Raw genomic sequence first — 14,530 nt, forward strand, 5'->3', positions numbered from 1 at the left:
TTCCCTCAATCAACAACTTTTGGAGTCTTTTCCTCTATCAAATCAAGGTCAATCCATATTTCATTTCGCCGCTAGTACAATACTTAGAAAACCATTAATCCAAATCTTTTCCATTTAAAATCAAAATTATCCAATCATTTGACGACCTCACATAGAATTACTTAGAAGGCCCATAACTCAAGACCCTTTTTTTCCTTCATAAAGCATATGTGATCTGTTCTTTTATTTGAGTAGACATATTTCTCCAGAAATGATCTCTTTCACCCACCTTAGCACAAACTTCAAATCAAGTTGGTCTCACAAAACCCACTTAATAATCAAAGATAATAAGTACCAATTTTTGAGAAATGATGTTAAATAAAAGTACTAAAATTGGGGGAAAAACTTCTACAAAGAAGCTTCATCAACTATTGCATAATGTACATGCAAGTTACAAACACACATAACCTTAAAGAGAGAGAGAGAGAGAGAGAGAGAGAGAGAGAGAACAAACACTCAACAAAGAAAATTAAAAACAAAGAGAAGAATCGTCATTAGAACTAGTTGAAACTTGGAGACACTAAAATCTAAATCAGTCAATCTTTCTCGACATCTCTCACAATCAATCAAACCCTACTGAAGCTAATTGAGGCTTCACCTTAGGCGGCCTACCACGTGGTCTCGGTGGCCCTGTTGTCATCTTAGTCGTAGTCGATGTTGCAGCCACACCTGGACGAGCCTTCTTTGGTGGGCGACCGCGACCACGAGGTCTGTCCGAACCCGAAGCAACCTTCGATGTTGCGGCGGCCATAGCCGTTGCAATGGCTAATGGATCCTTCGGTTTCGGTGGACGACCTCTCGGTCTAGGTGGAGATATAGCAGTGCCAGGTGGAACTGGAAGCTTTGCTTTGGTGGACGGCCACGGCCACGTTTCAATGGTGGAGGTGCATTAGGGTTAGGGTTAGGGTTTGGTAGCATGTAATTGTTCTTCACCATTACAAGATCTCCACTTTCCTTCATCCGATTCAGATGGTTTGCTAACAGTGTTGAGTGACTTTCAGGAAGATCTCCGTAAGTAGATTCGATGTAATTGGAGATTGAAGTCTTTTCTGATCCCTCTTTTTCGTTTAACGATGAGATCGCTGCAAGAATCATCTGAAACAAGAAAGAAATTGAGGGAAATTAGAGAAATTTGGGTGAAATTAAGATGGATTTATTAATTAAAGAAAAGAAAAACAGGGATTTTTTGAACAAATCAGAAACTTGTTATTTACCTCTGAGTATGGAGGGAGTGATGGAGGCTTGGAAACCTCTTCGGTAGCCATGAGAGTTGCAGAAGAGAGATAGAGAGAGAGACTGTGCTTTGGGAGAAGATGAGGGAAGGTTTTGAGGGATTTAAAAAGAGGGTTTGAGATCACAGGGAGTAGAAAAAGAGATAAATTTTGAGATTGATCGGACGGCTAGGGATTTATCACTGTATTTTAATCAATGGATTCTTATTGAACGATGAGGAGATCACACGGATTGCTTGCGTGGAAGAAGCAGCTATGAGATCTGTTTTAAATTTTCAATGGTAAAATTACGACATTATCCCTTCTTTTTGAAAAGGAAAATAAAAGATAAGAAAATGGATGATTTGGATCTTATGCTCCTTTATATTTTACTTAATATTAAAGATACCCTTTTATTTTCAAAATGATGATATACCCCCTTGATCTAGGTTCACTATGATTGACTGACATAAAATGACCTAAATGCCTTCATCTTTAAATCTAATTGATCATCTTCTAAATCAGAGTTAAGTTTTCCCCTTATCTTTGACTTTAAGATTCTATCTCCTTCAACCTTCATATAAGGAGAGTCAACGAATTAAGTGCGCGAAAAGAGCTTTAACCAAGTTTAAATGTGAAAGAGATGTAGCAAAAGAGGAAAGAGACCGGTCAAATTACTAATTTGAATATATAAATTACGCTTCAAATAAAATAATTTGATAATTGGTTGAATAGAAGTAATATAGTTCCATCAAAGATTTCGTAACAACATATCGTACTAGTAAAAGCCTAATATCAATCGTAGCCAATGCCTGCATATTAAGATCAGTAGGTTCTATATTAGTTGAAGTTAAAAGAGAGTGACTTGGTTCTCAAAGAAATAAGATAAGATTTTTAGTAAAAAGGTGGATTTTTGTGACATATAATTTAAAAAAAAATATAAAACATTTGTTGACACATTGCGAAGTATGGATTCAATATGAAGTTGAATATCTTAAAAATTAAGAACAATGATGAAAGATATTTTGAAAAAAAAATAAATTAAAGAATTTTGACTAGAGATTGAGCTAACCTCTAAGGGATTGGCCTAGTGGTAAGTCGAGCCTTGATAAGCTCCCCACAAAGAGTATGTCAATTGTTCGAAACATCATGAAATAATGAATTCCTTAGGACCACCCTCCAGGATCGTTTGACTCTCAATTTAGCCAATTGCACGTAAAACATTTTGAGGGCATGGTGCGTGTGACTGTGGGATTAGTCTCATCCAAAGGGTGGAGATACTCACGATAAACAAGAAAAAAAGAGGTTGAGCTAGTATCTCATTTAAAACCTAAATTAAAAGGGTTTATTAACGGTTTGAAAACATAGGGGGTGTTCTCATATATTGACAAAAACATAAAGGGGTTCAAAAGCTCAAGGGAATCTAACTAACCAGGCTTTGGTATTTGAATGCCGCAAGTGCGATTGCATTTTGTATCTTTTCCAATGGAAGCATTCTACGTGGAACCTAAAATAGGCTAAAAAGCGTAAAATAAATTCACATTGTGTGTCCCACAATCCACTCTCTCTTTGTAAAATCAATCAGGCAAATCCTTCGTGGACTTTGTTTGTCACTGTGATTCTCACTGTATTAATGTGATAATCATAGATTCTTTCATCGAGATACGAGTAAAAAGCATCTACTGTTATTTAACCACCTCGACATCAGAAATGTGTGAATCACAGTAATTATTGTGTCACCCCAGCATTACTCTTTTTCCAAGGGATAGTCATGACACATCTCCATGAATATGTGCAGTTGTGTAGTTCATGCCATGTTAAGGGACGTATGTCAGATGGGGGTATTAGAAAATCATTATCAAAAAAAAAAAAAAAAAAATCAAAATGATCCATCATAAATGTAAGAATAATGTTGAAAAAAAATTTAAATAAAATTTTTTTTATTTTATTTTATCGTTTAATCGTCAAAAGGTCAAATTATAATAGAATCATTAAATTTTTTGATAATAAAGATTAAAATTTCTACTTTTTACATTTTTTCTTATATTGTTTTATATGAGTGGGTGGGTGGGGATATTACTTCCAGAAAAATCCTCAAAGACTCTCTCCATAGGACCAACAACTGAGATGGAAGCATATTCATAGGATTATCAAGCAAATAGATTTTAGGTGACCCGTATTGATCCCTATGAAACCTATTTTTCCTCACATGGCAATTGTGTGTTTGGTAAACAATCACTTATTTGAATTGAGACTAGAAAAATACTTATTTAAATTCAAAACATTAACCTTAGAACCATCTATAATAGTAGATAAAGATAGTTACTTAGGAGATCTATATCATCATCAAAATTATATGTTTCAACTTACATATATGATTAAATTATTTAAAAGGGTAATGGTAACTGTAGAAGTACCTCTCTTTGATCATGCATCAAGTTGGTGTGTCGCATTTGAAGAATAGTGTGAACAATTTTAGAAATCAAATATAGGAGCATCAAATATTTTAACTATGCATGAATATACCAAATTACTTCTTATGAATTTATGAAAACACGTGTCCATGGATGAGAAGGAGGATCCATTGAGATTAATGTAAAAAATGTGGCAAAAATATTAAGAGAAACTCGTTTTTTCTTTTCTAATACCATCTTGATAGATTTTGTAGATGATAAAACTATCACTTAATATTCATTACGAATAAGTAGTTACATTGATGAGTCCTGTTTAACAGCAAACATTAGGAAGCTAATGCGTTTGTCTTATATGGGTTAGAAGTTTTCATAGAGATCATTCTCACAAAAAATCAGTTTAATCTGAAACTTCTAACTCTATCAAAAGTGATTTAAAATTGTCGACTGTCTATTTTTTACCATTAATTTGCAAATCACTTTTGATGGGGGTTAGAAGTTTCAAATCGAGCTGATTTTTTTGTGAGGATGATCTTTTCACCGTAGAGATCGTCCTAAAAATAAAAAAAAATCAGCCCAATCCAAAAAATTTAACCCATGTAGGAAAAAATTTCTCCCAATGTTGGCTATCAAAGGCTACCCTACATTGATTGCCACTTGAACAAGATGCTTCAACACCATCGATCCTATGATAAAATGAATATGAATTGTGTTGATATCGTCAAATACAAAATTTATTTCTTAAGTGAGTACAAATCCAACATTGTGATGACCCTTAAGATAAAATAAGTGCCAATAGACAATGCATTGTTTAAAGATTTAAGATTATCTAAAATAATGGAACCCATCCCCAAATATGCACAAAGCTATAATTATATTTGCATCTTTTGTATAAGATGGGGGAGGGGGGGCTGGAGTTTGTGTAGTCTCACTATTGAGCACTCTACTGATAGATAGTGTAGTACCGTCAGGTGTAGTGTAGTCAGGCTTCCTCTCCAATCCTCGATCAAACTTGCGTTCCCCAGGCGCTATGAAATGGGGGGGTGCTTCCTTCGCCTATCGTATGTATCGGCTTGGCTTCGTCCCGAACCAAGGAGGCATTCTGGCGGGCGCGTGCGTGTAGGAATGCCGACTACAGAGACTAAAAGACTACGACTACAAGCCAAGCCGGAAGCGACTCGCTTCTATTCTCGTTGGGATTGGATATAGATGGGGAATCTATAGATCGTAGTAGTTCAATTGTGCAAAATCAAACAATTTTTTTTTTTCAAATAATTCAAGTTAAACAATTCAAGCAATTTGATTTTATTAATTTATATGATTCCTTAAAAGAAAAGAAAAATGTAGGCTTTACATGTTTGCACCACAAATAGTCGTAAATAAAAACCTTTTTGTAGTTTTGCACAAAACATTTGCTTTTATGAAATTTAATAGGTAGAACCCATCATAAACTATCATAAAATTTTGTCAAAATCCCAACAAAATCTTCGTAAAATTTTTTGGAGCAAATAGCTCCAAAAAAATTTATGTTAATTGAGTCTTCCTTATAAACGTGACTCTAAAAGCAATTAACAGCAATAGCAGCTACATGTGAGTTCTCCCTTTCTCTTAGTTACTTATTGGTTTTTTTTCTAACAATAATTTCCTTGTAGTTGATATTTTTATGCAAGAGTTATACGCAGTAGAATCCTCTTTGCATCCTGCAACAGTCTCAGAACATTCAAAGTTAGGTTTTACTAATATATTCAACAAACAATATTCACAACTTCAAAATGCAATCGAGCAAGTATTTGGAGTTGTCAATAAACAATAACCCATATTATCGACGAAGTCACATTTTCCATTTAAAACCTAAACGAAGATTGTGATTGCATGCTTTATATTGAATAACCATATCATGGAGGTTGATCCAAGTAATCCATTATTAGCAGAAGTGGATCTAGAGCTTCAAAATACTTCTAAAAATGTTGATGAAATTGGAACCAATACCCCTGCTAGTACCTAGACAACTCATTGAGTAAATATTCTAAGATGGGTTTAATTTAGAGATAATACAACTCAACAAATATTTAATGATTTTAGAAGTCGTTAGTAAATTTTGAGTATCAATCTTTTTAATATTTTTTGGAACATGTAAATAATTTATATCAATCTATTAGTTAATTTCAATTATCTTTTTATATTAATAATTTGTTTTTAATTTTAAAATGTTAATGATTAATGTTGTAATTATTTTTTATTTACAATTGTTGTCGATGGTTATTGTCAAAATTATTTATAATGATGATTATTATGAATGGATTCTAGGTCAAACGAAAATAAATGTGATGTGAACTTCAAAAGTCAATTGAGATGGAATGTCAACATGAATAATATTTTGATTGAATATTGTTTAAAGATGCGAGGCAAGAAAAAAATAGTGGCAATTATTGGGATAGTAATGTTTGGACACCTATAATTTTCGTCTTATTTGAAAAATGTCGACAACCTGTTACAAAGAAAAACATGGAAAGTCATTTACGTACTATGAAAACATAATACAAGAAATTTTTAGAGTTAAAGAATAAAAGTGGATTTAGATGGGAAAACGTCAGGAAGGTTATGTTAGCGACCGATGATCAATGGGATCAATTTTTGTAAAATCCAGTTAAATATTTATTACATTTTAGTTTGAATTTTACTAGAATTTTTTTTTTTTTAATATGACATGTTTTTCGAAACTAGTTTATAACATAAAATTTATGTTTTTGTATGTTGTTCTAGAATGGAGACAAGAAATTTAGACAATTTCAAAACAAAAGGCTACGATAGAACTTTGACAAATTATTAGTTGTCATTGACAATGATCATGTCACATGAGATTATACGTCTAGAGGTATCGAGTATATGGATTTGGATTTAAATGATGGTGGAAATAATAGTACACAACTAGATCAAAGCTTAGAAGATATTGAAGAAGATGTTAGTGTAACGATTGAAAATGATGATCATACTCTTTTCCATCATCTTCATCATCATATTATACTCTTCATCATCTATGTGAGTTAAAGATTACTAAGTTTGAGAAAAAAAAATGATTTTTTTTTCCTTTGAATTTATTTTTATTGATTTATAAGAGATAATCATAGTCAAGGGAGCATGTCATTAATTTTAAAACATAGGAGTACCTCAAATATTCTCAAATAAACATATTTCTTTAAACGTCAAAAATAGTTGAAAGGTAATTACAACATTTTTGCTTCAAAAATGCTTTTAAACCTAATATTTGATAAAGTGGGTACTTAATAGTCCATATATTTTTAGAAAGAAGGACTTTGTAGTACATATTTTCATAAAATAGGTCTTTGTAGTCATTGACCCTAAAATATTTTACCATTTTTAAATAATTTTCCCAATAAAATATCAATACTTGAAGCCAAACATATTACCTTTGTTCATGTGCATGTACACATCTTCAATACAATTTTTGTTTTCTTTTGATTAATTAATCTGCAGATATGTTATAGAAAATGACCAATCAAGAATTTTGCTATTTCGACCATAGGGACTACTTCATGCAAGTTATATAGGCCTAGCAGTATAAATCATACACTAGTCATACCTTACTTAGCACTATGTGAAAATTGAAAATTTTGACAAGAAAATTCGACGAGCCAAAGCCCACAAATTTTAAAAAGCTAATTTTGACGGCCTATGGCCATTAAAATTTTTAATGATCCCCAATTTGATAGCTTAGAGCCATCAAATTTCTCTCACCCTTCATTAATTTAATAGTTTTGGTCCGTTGAAAAAAAAATTGAAAATAAAAATTTTGACACCTTGGTCCATCAAATTATATGAAATTCGATGGCCTTGAGCCATCAAATATAGGCTTTTTTTTTTTACGTTGTGTATGCTAAACCAATGATATAACCATGACCATGTCAGCAAAAGAGTCATGAAAGTATTCCCCGGTCATTTGGTCAATGATCAAAATCATTTTTGAAGTACATAAGGTCCACATGCTAATCAAATACCTCCTCCTAAAGACGTTTTCCAATAATTTACACATGAAAATCCATAGAATCTCGCATTATCAATTTGTAACACCAAAAATGACACTGGATTTGAACTTGGTCATAAAAATGTTGCACTTCATCATCCAATTATATCTTGATGAGATAATGTTGTAAGAACTTTGGGGAATTTCTTGATAATTTTTCCAATTATTTGAATAAAAATTAACTTTTCGAGTCATGAATGATAACCCACATAGAAATCCATCAAAGCATACCCAAACTTTCATTACAATTGATAAAAGCACCACATTATCTCATCAATAGATGAGGTATTCTTGCCACAACTTTAGCTTATTACCTATAGCATAGTACTAACGACCAAAAAATTATATTTCCACCATGAACAAAGAATTTAAGTCATTATTTTCCTTTCATCTGGGTGAAAATTATTTTTACAAGAATATACCATTTGTAATCCAGGACACAACTTCATTTAGTTTCTAACAAAATCTCATTGTGAGAAAGGGAAAATTTTATTTCTTCTCATTAATAAGGTAGAGAAAAAAATGATATTCATCTAAATTCACATGCCTTACCTTGTTGTTGGTGCAAAGCTAGGTAGGGCTAAAAGAAGAGATACCCTAGACAATCCCTTATTGGTTTAATATATTTCTATAAGTAAATTCTTTTTTACTAAACTACGTTTTTTATTCTTCATTCTCAATCTTCTCAATTCACATTAGGGTCGAGAGTCATCTTAAGATCTATTATAATTTTTGAGCCTGGATCATATACACCTAGGGTGGAAGATTGATATTTTTCTCCCACACCTCAACACATGCTCGTAAGCCACAATCCAAGGAAAATTATAAAAAGAGATATTTTAGGCATTAATTCCTTGGATTGTGACTTACGTGGCATGTGTTGAAGTGTGGGAAGAGGGTTTCAATCCTTCACCTACGGTGCATACGATCTAGATTCATGATTTTTTTGTGTTGCATAATATGTAATAAAATTGAAAAAAAAAAATTATATCAATGAAAAAGGACCTTATTTAAGTTACATATATGGTACAAATAAAAAATATATAATTAATAAAAAAATTGACAAGTTAAAAATCATTTGGGAACAATGTGTGTTGTGCATAATGTGTAGTTAAAAAATGAAATTTGTTAAAGGCTACATATTTAATCAATATATAATAGATAAATATATTAATAGATGAGATATTTACCAAAATGTTAACAACCATCGATAATCAAGGGTATCTCCAATATTGATCAAAATTGAATTGTGTATCTCTAATATTTATCAAAACTGAGAGGGGGCTAAATCTGAGGATGACAATGATTCAAAATATATTGATGTCCAAATTGATCCGATATGAAAAAATAGGAAATATCGAATTTTCGGATCGAATTCAGATCTACTCCAATCCATTATGAAAAAATCTTATCCGAACATATTTTAATTTTTATTATTATTCTTGATTTCATATCTATAAATATATATAGATAAAACATTTTAGTTTTTTTGGTTTCCCTCTATATTTGTAGTTGAAAAGTAGATTTTTAAATTTTTTTATACGATTTTATATTTTTAAAATTTTTTGAACATTGATCATTTGAAAATAAGGCATATGTTTGGATCGATTTCAGATTAAGGATGAAATGAAATGGATCAAATTGGATTCACATATTCATTGAATTGTTTAGATCGGGAACATGTTTAAACAATTTAGGATCAGTATTGGAGTGGTACTGATCCAATACCGAACGATTTGTTGCCAACCCTAGCTAAACTCATAGATTCTTACTTTTCATTGCCTATGTGGCTCCATCATAAGTTTGAAAAACATAAGAGCTATCTCTAATATGAATCAAAATAGAGCGGTATTGGCAAAAAAAATCTCAATGGAGGTAATAGTCCCCACTCATCCCTATGTAGCTTCGTCATTGGGTCAACCTAATTGTTACATTTTTATTACAAAAACTCCCTTGGAGTTTTGACAACTCCAAGGGAACCTTACTTTATGAAGTTGTTACCTGACAAACCTTGAAATGGGGATCCACGCCATAAAATTCAAATTGATACAGTTAATTTATTAAACTAAGTCAATTTGTTGCATCCAAAAATATGATCTGAGACTACATGGTTATAACAGATAAAATTATAAAAACTTAAAAAAAAAAAAAACTTAAATTTTCATCGTCAAAATTTGGGAGTTTGATACCTATCCATTTTCAACACCTTTGATCAAGCTTGAAAAATATTTTTTTTTTTTAATTTTTAACATAAGTTTTTCCATGAAATCTAAAAGAATGATGTTGGATTGTCAATTTGATAATCCACATGGGTCCAACGACCCTTAGTAAGATTTGAAATCTTATTACGTTAGTCATGCTAGTCTGATTCATAAAGTAGATTTGTTCAGTATCAAACTTGATAAAGTGAAGAAATTTTTATAATAAAATTGCAATAGATAGGTCTGTCTGGTAAATTTCTCCAAATATAGTTGACAAGACATCAATTCTTTTACAATTAATGCACTATATTGATTATGTGTGGTTGCACAATGTGTAGTAGAAAACAAAAATGGAAATCTATTGAATGTCACATGCTTGGTTCAGTACAAAACAAATAAAAAAATCGATTACCAACAAAATGATTTGACAGCTTGAAAAATCTTATAAGATTGATGAAGAATTATCGATATGTGTGTTGCGTGATGTGTAAAAAATAAAAAAATAAACTTATTAAATGTTACATGTTTGGTGCAATGTATAAAACAAATATAAAAAAATAGATTTCCAACCAAATGATTTGACAAGTTATAAGATTAACGTATCATTATTGATATGTGTGTTGTGTGATATGTAAAATAAAATAAAATAAAGAACTTATTAAATGTTACATCTTGGTACAATGTATAAAATAATCGGAAGAAAATGAATTACTAAAAAAAAGATTTGAATGGTTGTATGATCTTTTGAAATTAATGTAATATATTTGTTCCGTCAAAATTTTATCATTTTTTTCTCTATATAAACCCCATCTCAAGGTTGAAATATTAAGTACTGTGTTATTGAGGTCTTTGTTTATATTTCATTGATATGCTAGTTATTTCTTAGTTTCTTTGGTTAAAGATGCATTTGTATGTGTCGTAAATTTTGATCATTGTTATTGACATTTCATACTTTGGTGGTGATAAGTTGATTATGACTTAGGCCCTGCTTGCTTGCACCGCAAATGATCATAATTTTTTTTTTTTTTTGCATCATTGAGAAACATGTTTGCTTGGTTGTTATTTAATATGTGGATCCCACCGTAATAAAACGTGGTTAAAATCCCAATAATTTCTCTATAAATTTTTCTGGAGCAAATAGCTCTAAAAATCTCCCATCAATTGAATTTCGTTTATAAACACATCTTTGAAAACAATCTAACATGACTTGCACCAGCTATAGGTGAGCTCTAACATTCTCTCTCTCTCTCTTACTCTCATGATGTAGAACTCTAACATTTTTTTTTTTTAATGTAGCTTTTCTATAATACACCAGACCAGGTATTCTTCATTTTCTTATCTTATCTTCTCCTCTTTTGGTTTCAAATCATCTATCCATTTCCTTTCCATTCCATTATCTCACATAACCACTCTCATTCCAGAATGGTCTAAGTTTTTGTGAAGATGATCTCTTCATGACAGATATCATCTTTACAAAAAATCAGCTAATTCTGAAACTTTTAACCCGTATATGACAAAAACATAACTATGACTATGGTGTGGATTGCCCTTATTAATTTGTAAGGTACTTTTATAATTACATGATGTTTTTATCATGCCAATGAGTTGTGTGCCCTTGACCGATACATGTAAACTTGTATGTACAGTTCCATGACTTGTAGACCTAATTATTTTGGTATAGTATGGCTCAATCTGCTATTATGTCCAATGCTTTTATGGCATTATATGATTTTTCAGAACCTAAGATAATTCTTTTCTTGTCCTTTTTTTTTTCTTAGAGAGATTTTATTGGCACACCAACTTCTACTAACAACACATCAATCCTTTTGAAATTAAATGATTGGTGTGTTACAAGTAAAACTTGCAACCTTATATATTTTGCACTACTTGTTTGATGTATCATAATTCTTAGGATTAGGGTTTTGTACACATGTTTCATTTTGTGTTTGGGAAGTATACAATTGTCTACCAAACACATAAACCTTAAAAGTTACTGACGCTATCAAAAAATAGAAAAAAGTATTAATTTGTGCACGTTTAATTTTGTCAACACTGAACCTCATAGATTTATAGATCTATCAGATCTTTATAGAGCAAATCTCAACTTTTCTAAGTAAATATTTTGTGATTAAGCTTTCTTGATTTGTATTAGCACTTTTTGTTTCTCAGAACATTTCTATTAGTTGTATTTATTTGAAAATATCAAAATCCAAGATGAATTTTTTGTCAATATGTGTTTGAAATTTTAATCAATTCTAATATTTCATAATAAAAATTTATAAATGAAGGATTGGAACTGTGAAAGTGCATAATACAAACGAGTTGTCATAGTGGCTGTTGCACATACTGAGTATACTATAGCTGTTATTGCCACCAATCACATTTTAGATATATTGAGAGAGTCTCACATTAATAGGGATGCAGAGTGACAAGAATATATTGACTCGATCATGTATGACGATTTCATGTGTCGAGCTAATTTATGAATGAGGGTCAATGCATTTCAAAATCAATGTAAACTAATGAGAGATCAAAGGATTATGAGAGACACCATACATTGTAAAGAAGAAGAGCTGATGATGCGATTTCTACATTTGATTGGACATAATGTACCACATAGAGTGTTAGAAATGCGATTTTATTGATCTTGAGACTATCAATAGACAATTCAATGAGACTTTAAATTGTGTACTTCGACTATATAATTGCTTTGCTAGAAGATTATGCAGTTGTACTCTATAGAGGTGGGACCCCATTAGAAATTAGCTCTGACACCAAAAATCTATGCTATATTTTAAGGTAAACACATAAATTACTTACTTTTAAAAGTAGATAATCACATTTAGTATTAATTTAGGATTGTGTTGGTGCTGAGATGTGACATATATCGTAGCAATTGTGCCAGAAGAAGAACAAGATAGATTTCAAGGTAGAAAGGGTGGGATCAAACAAAATATGTTGGCAGCATGTTTATTCGATTTAAAATTCACTTACCTCTTTACTAGATGGGAATGAATTGCACATGATAAAAAAATGTTGGATAATGCCCTTGTGCGAAATAGACCATTCACATTCCCTTTAGGTTGGTTAGAATATATATATATATATATATATATTAATATTGAGTTATATAATATTTACAATAAATTACTAAAATCCGGGTATTATTTTTATATAAAAAAATATTACCTCGTGGGTATTGGTTATACCAACCAACCTAAATTTCTTGTCCCTCACTGTAATACAAGATATCACATCAACGAGTACAAAGGAAGTACTCTAGAAAGTAAAAATGAAATATTCAATAAGCGATATTCACAACTTCAAAATATAATTGAATGAGATTTTGGAATTGTTAAAAAATGGTGACCCATACTATCGACAAAATCAAATTATCCATTTAAAATCCAAGTGAAGATTGTGATTGCATGTTTTATATTGAACAACCATATCAGGGGGTTGATTCAAGTAATCCACTATTAGTAGAAGTGGATCTAAAGCTTCAAAATACTAATGAAAATGTTGATAAATTGGAATCAATACACCTATTGGCATTCAAACTACTTATTGAGTAAATATTTTAAGATGGACTCAATTTAGAGATTGTAGCTCAACAAATGTTTAATACTTTTAGAAGTCGTCTGTGTATTTTTAGTGTCAATCTTTTTAATATTTTTTGAAACATATAAATAATTTCTATTTATTAGTTAATTTCAATTATCTTTTTATATTAATTACTTGTTGATTTTAAAGTGTTGATGGTTATTATTGTAATTGTTGTTTTATTAGCAATTGTTGTTGATGGTTATTGTTGAAATTGTTTATAATAATGATTATTAGGCATGGATTCTAGGTCAAATGAAGAAAAATGTGATGTGAAGTTTAAAAGTCAGTTAAGATGAAATATCAACATGGATAATATTTTGATTGAAATATTGCTTGAAGATGTGAGACAGTGGAAGAAGTGTAAAACCCCAAGTTTCGATTCATATTTCGAGAAAATAAATAGTGAAAATTAGAAAAAAAATTCTAAAAGTGAGAATTAGGATAAATCTTAGAATGTATTTGATTATTTTGAATGGAATCTGACCTTATCATTAGATTCAAAATGATCGAAAAACTTACTTTAGCCTGTAAGCATGTTCAAATGTGAGTCTGAACAGAAAAGTTACAAAATCCTTGATTATCGAATCAGACGAGGTTAAAATAATGACTTTTTACTAAAGTAATAATTTTAAGATTCGATCATACCATTGGGTTCATAACAAAAGTTATTGAACATGAACTATTTACTTATCATTTTTGGAGCCCAAAAAGTTGAATTATCGTCAAAACAAAAATGATGTCAATTTTAGGGTCACATTAGATCAAAAATGTAAATTTTGTTAAAGATAGAATTTATAGAAATTAATCACACCATTAGATCCAGAATGAAAAATTATATAAAATAGAGTATTCATTCGTTACTTTTGGAACCCGAACGGTCAAGTTATCGTCGAACGAAACAATAGGCAAAATACCAAAGTCCCAAAATTTTATATAAATAAATTTTTTTTTTAAATTTTTTACTATTCATCTTCCTTTTAACCCATAAAAAATCAGCCAACATAATTCCAACAAAAATTT

The 14,530-nt window shown here is 30.8% G+C and overlaps 1 pseudogene across 1 annotated transcript; it reads right to left on the minus strand.

Moving 5' to 3' along the window:
- Positions 1-372: 372 nt before the first annotated feature.
- LOC147394177 (HMG-Y-related protein A-like) lies at positions 373-1,412 on the minus strand (annotated as a pseudogene). Its single transcript, XR_015181274.1, has 2 exons — positions 1,254-1,412; positions 373-1,134 (listed from the first exon to the last, which is right to left on the minus strand). The product of XR_015181274.1 is annotated as an HMG-Y-related protein A-like (transcript).
- Positions 1,413-14,530: the final 13,118 nt, after the last annotated feature.

Source organism: Akebia trifoliata, chromosome 9 (genome assembly GCF_017979445.1).
Source record: "Akebia trifoliata isolate Shusen 1 chromosome 9, ASM1797944v1, whole genome shotgun sequence".
NCBI classification, from domain to species: domain Eukaryota; kingdom Viridiplantae; phylum Streptophyta; class Magnoliopsida; order Ranunculales; family Lardizabalaceae; genus Akebia; species Akebia trifoliata.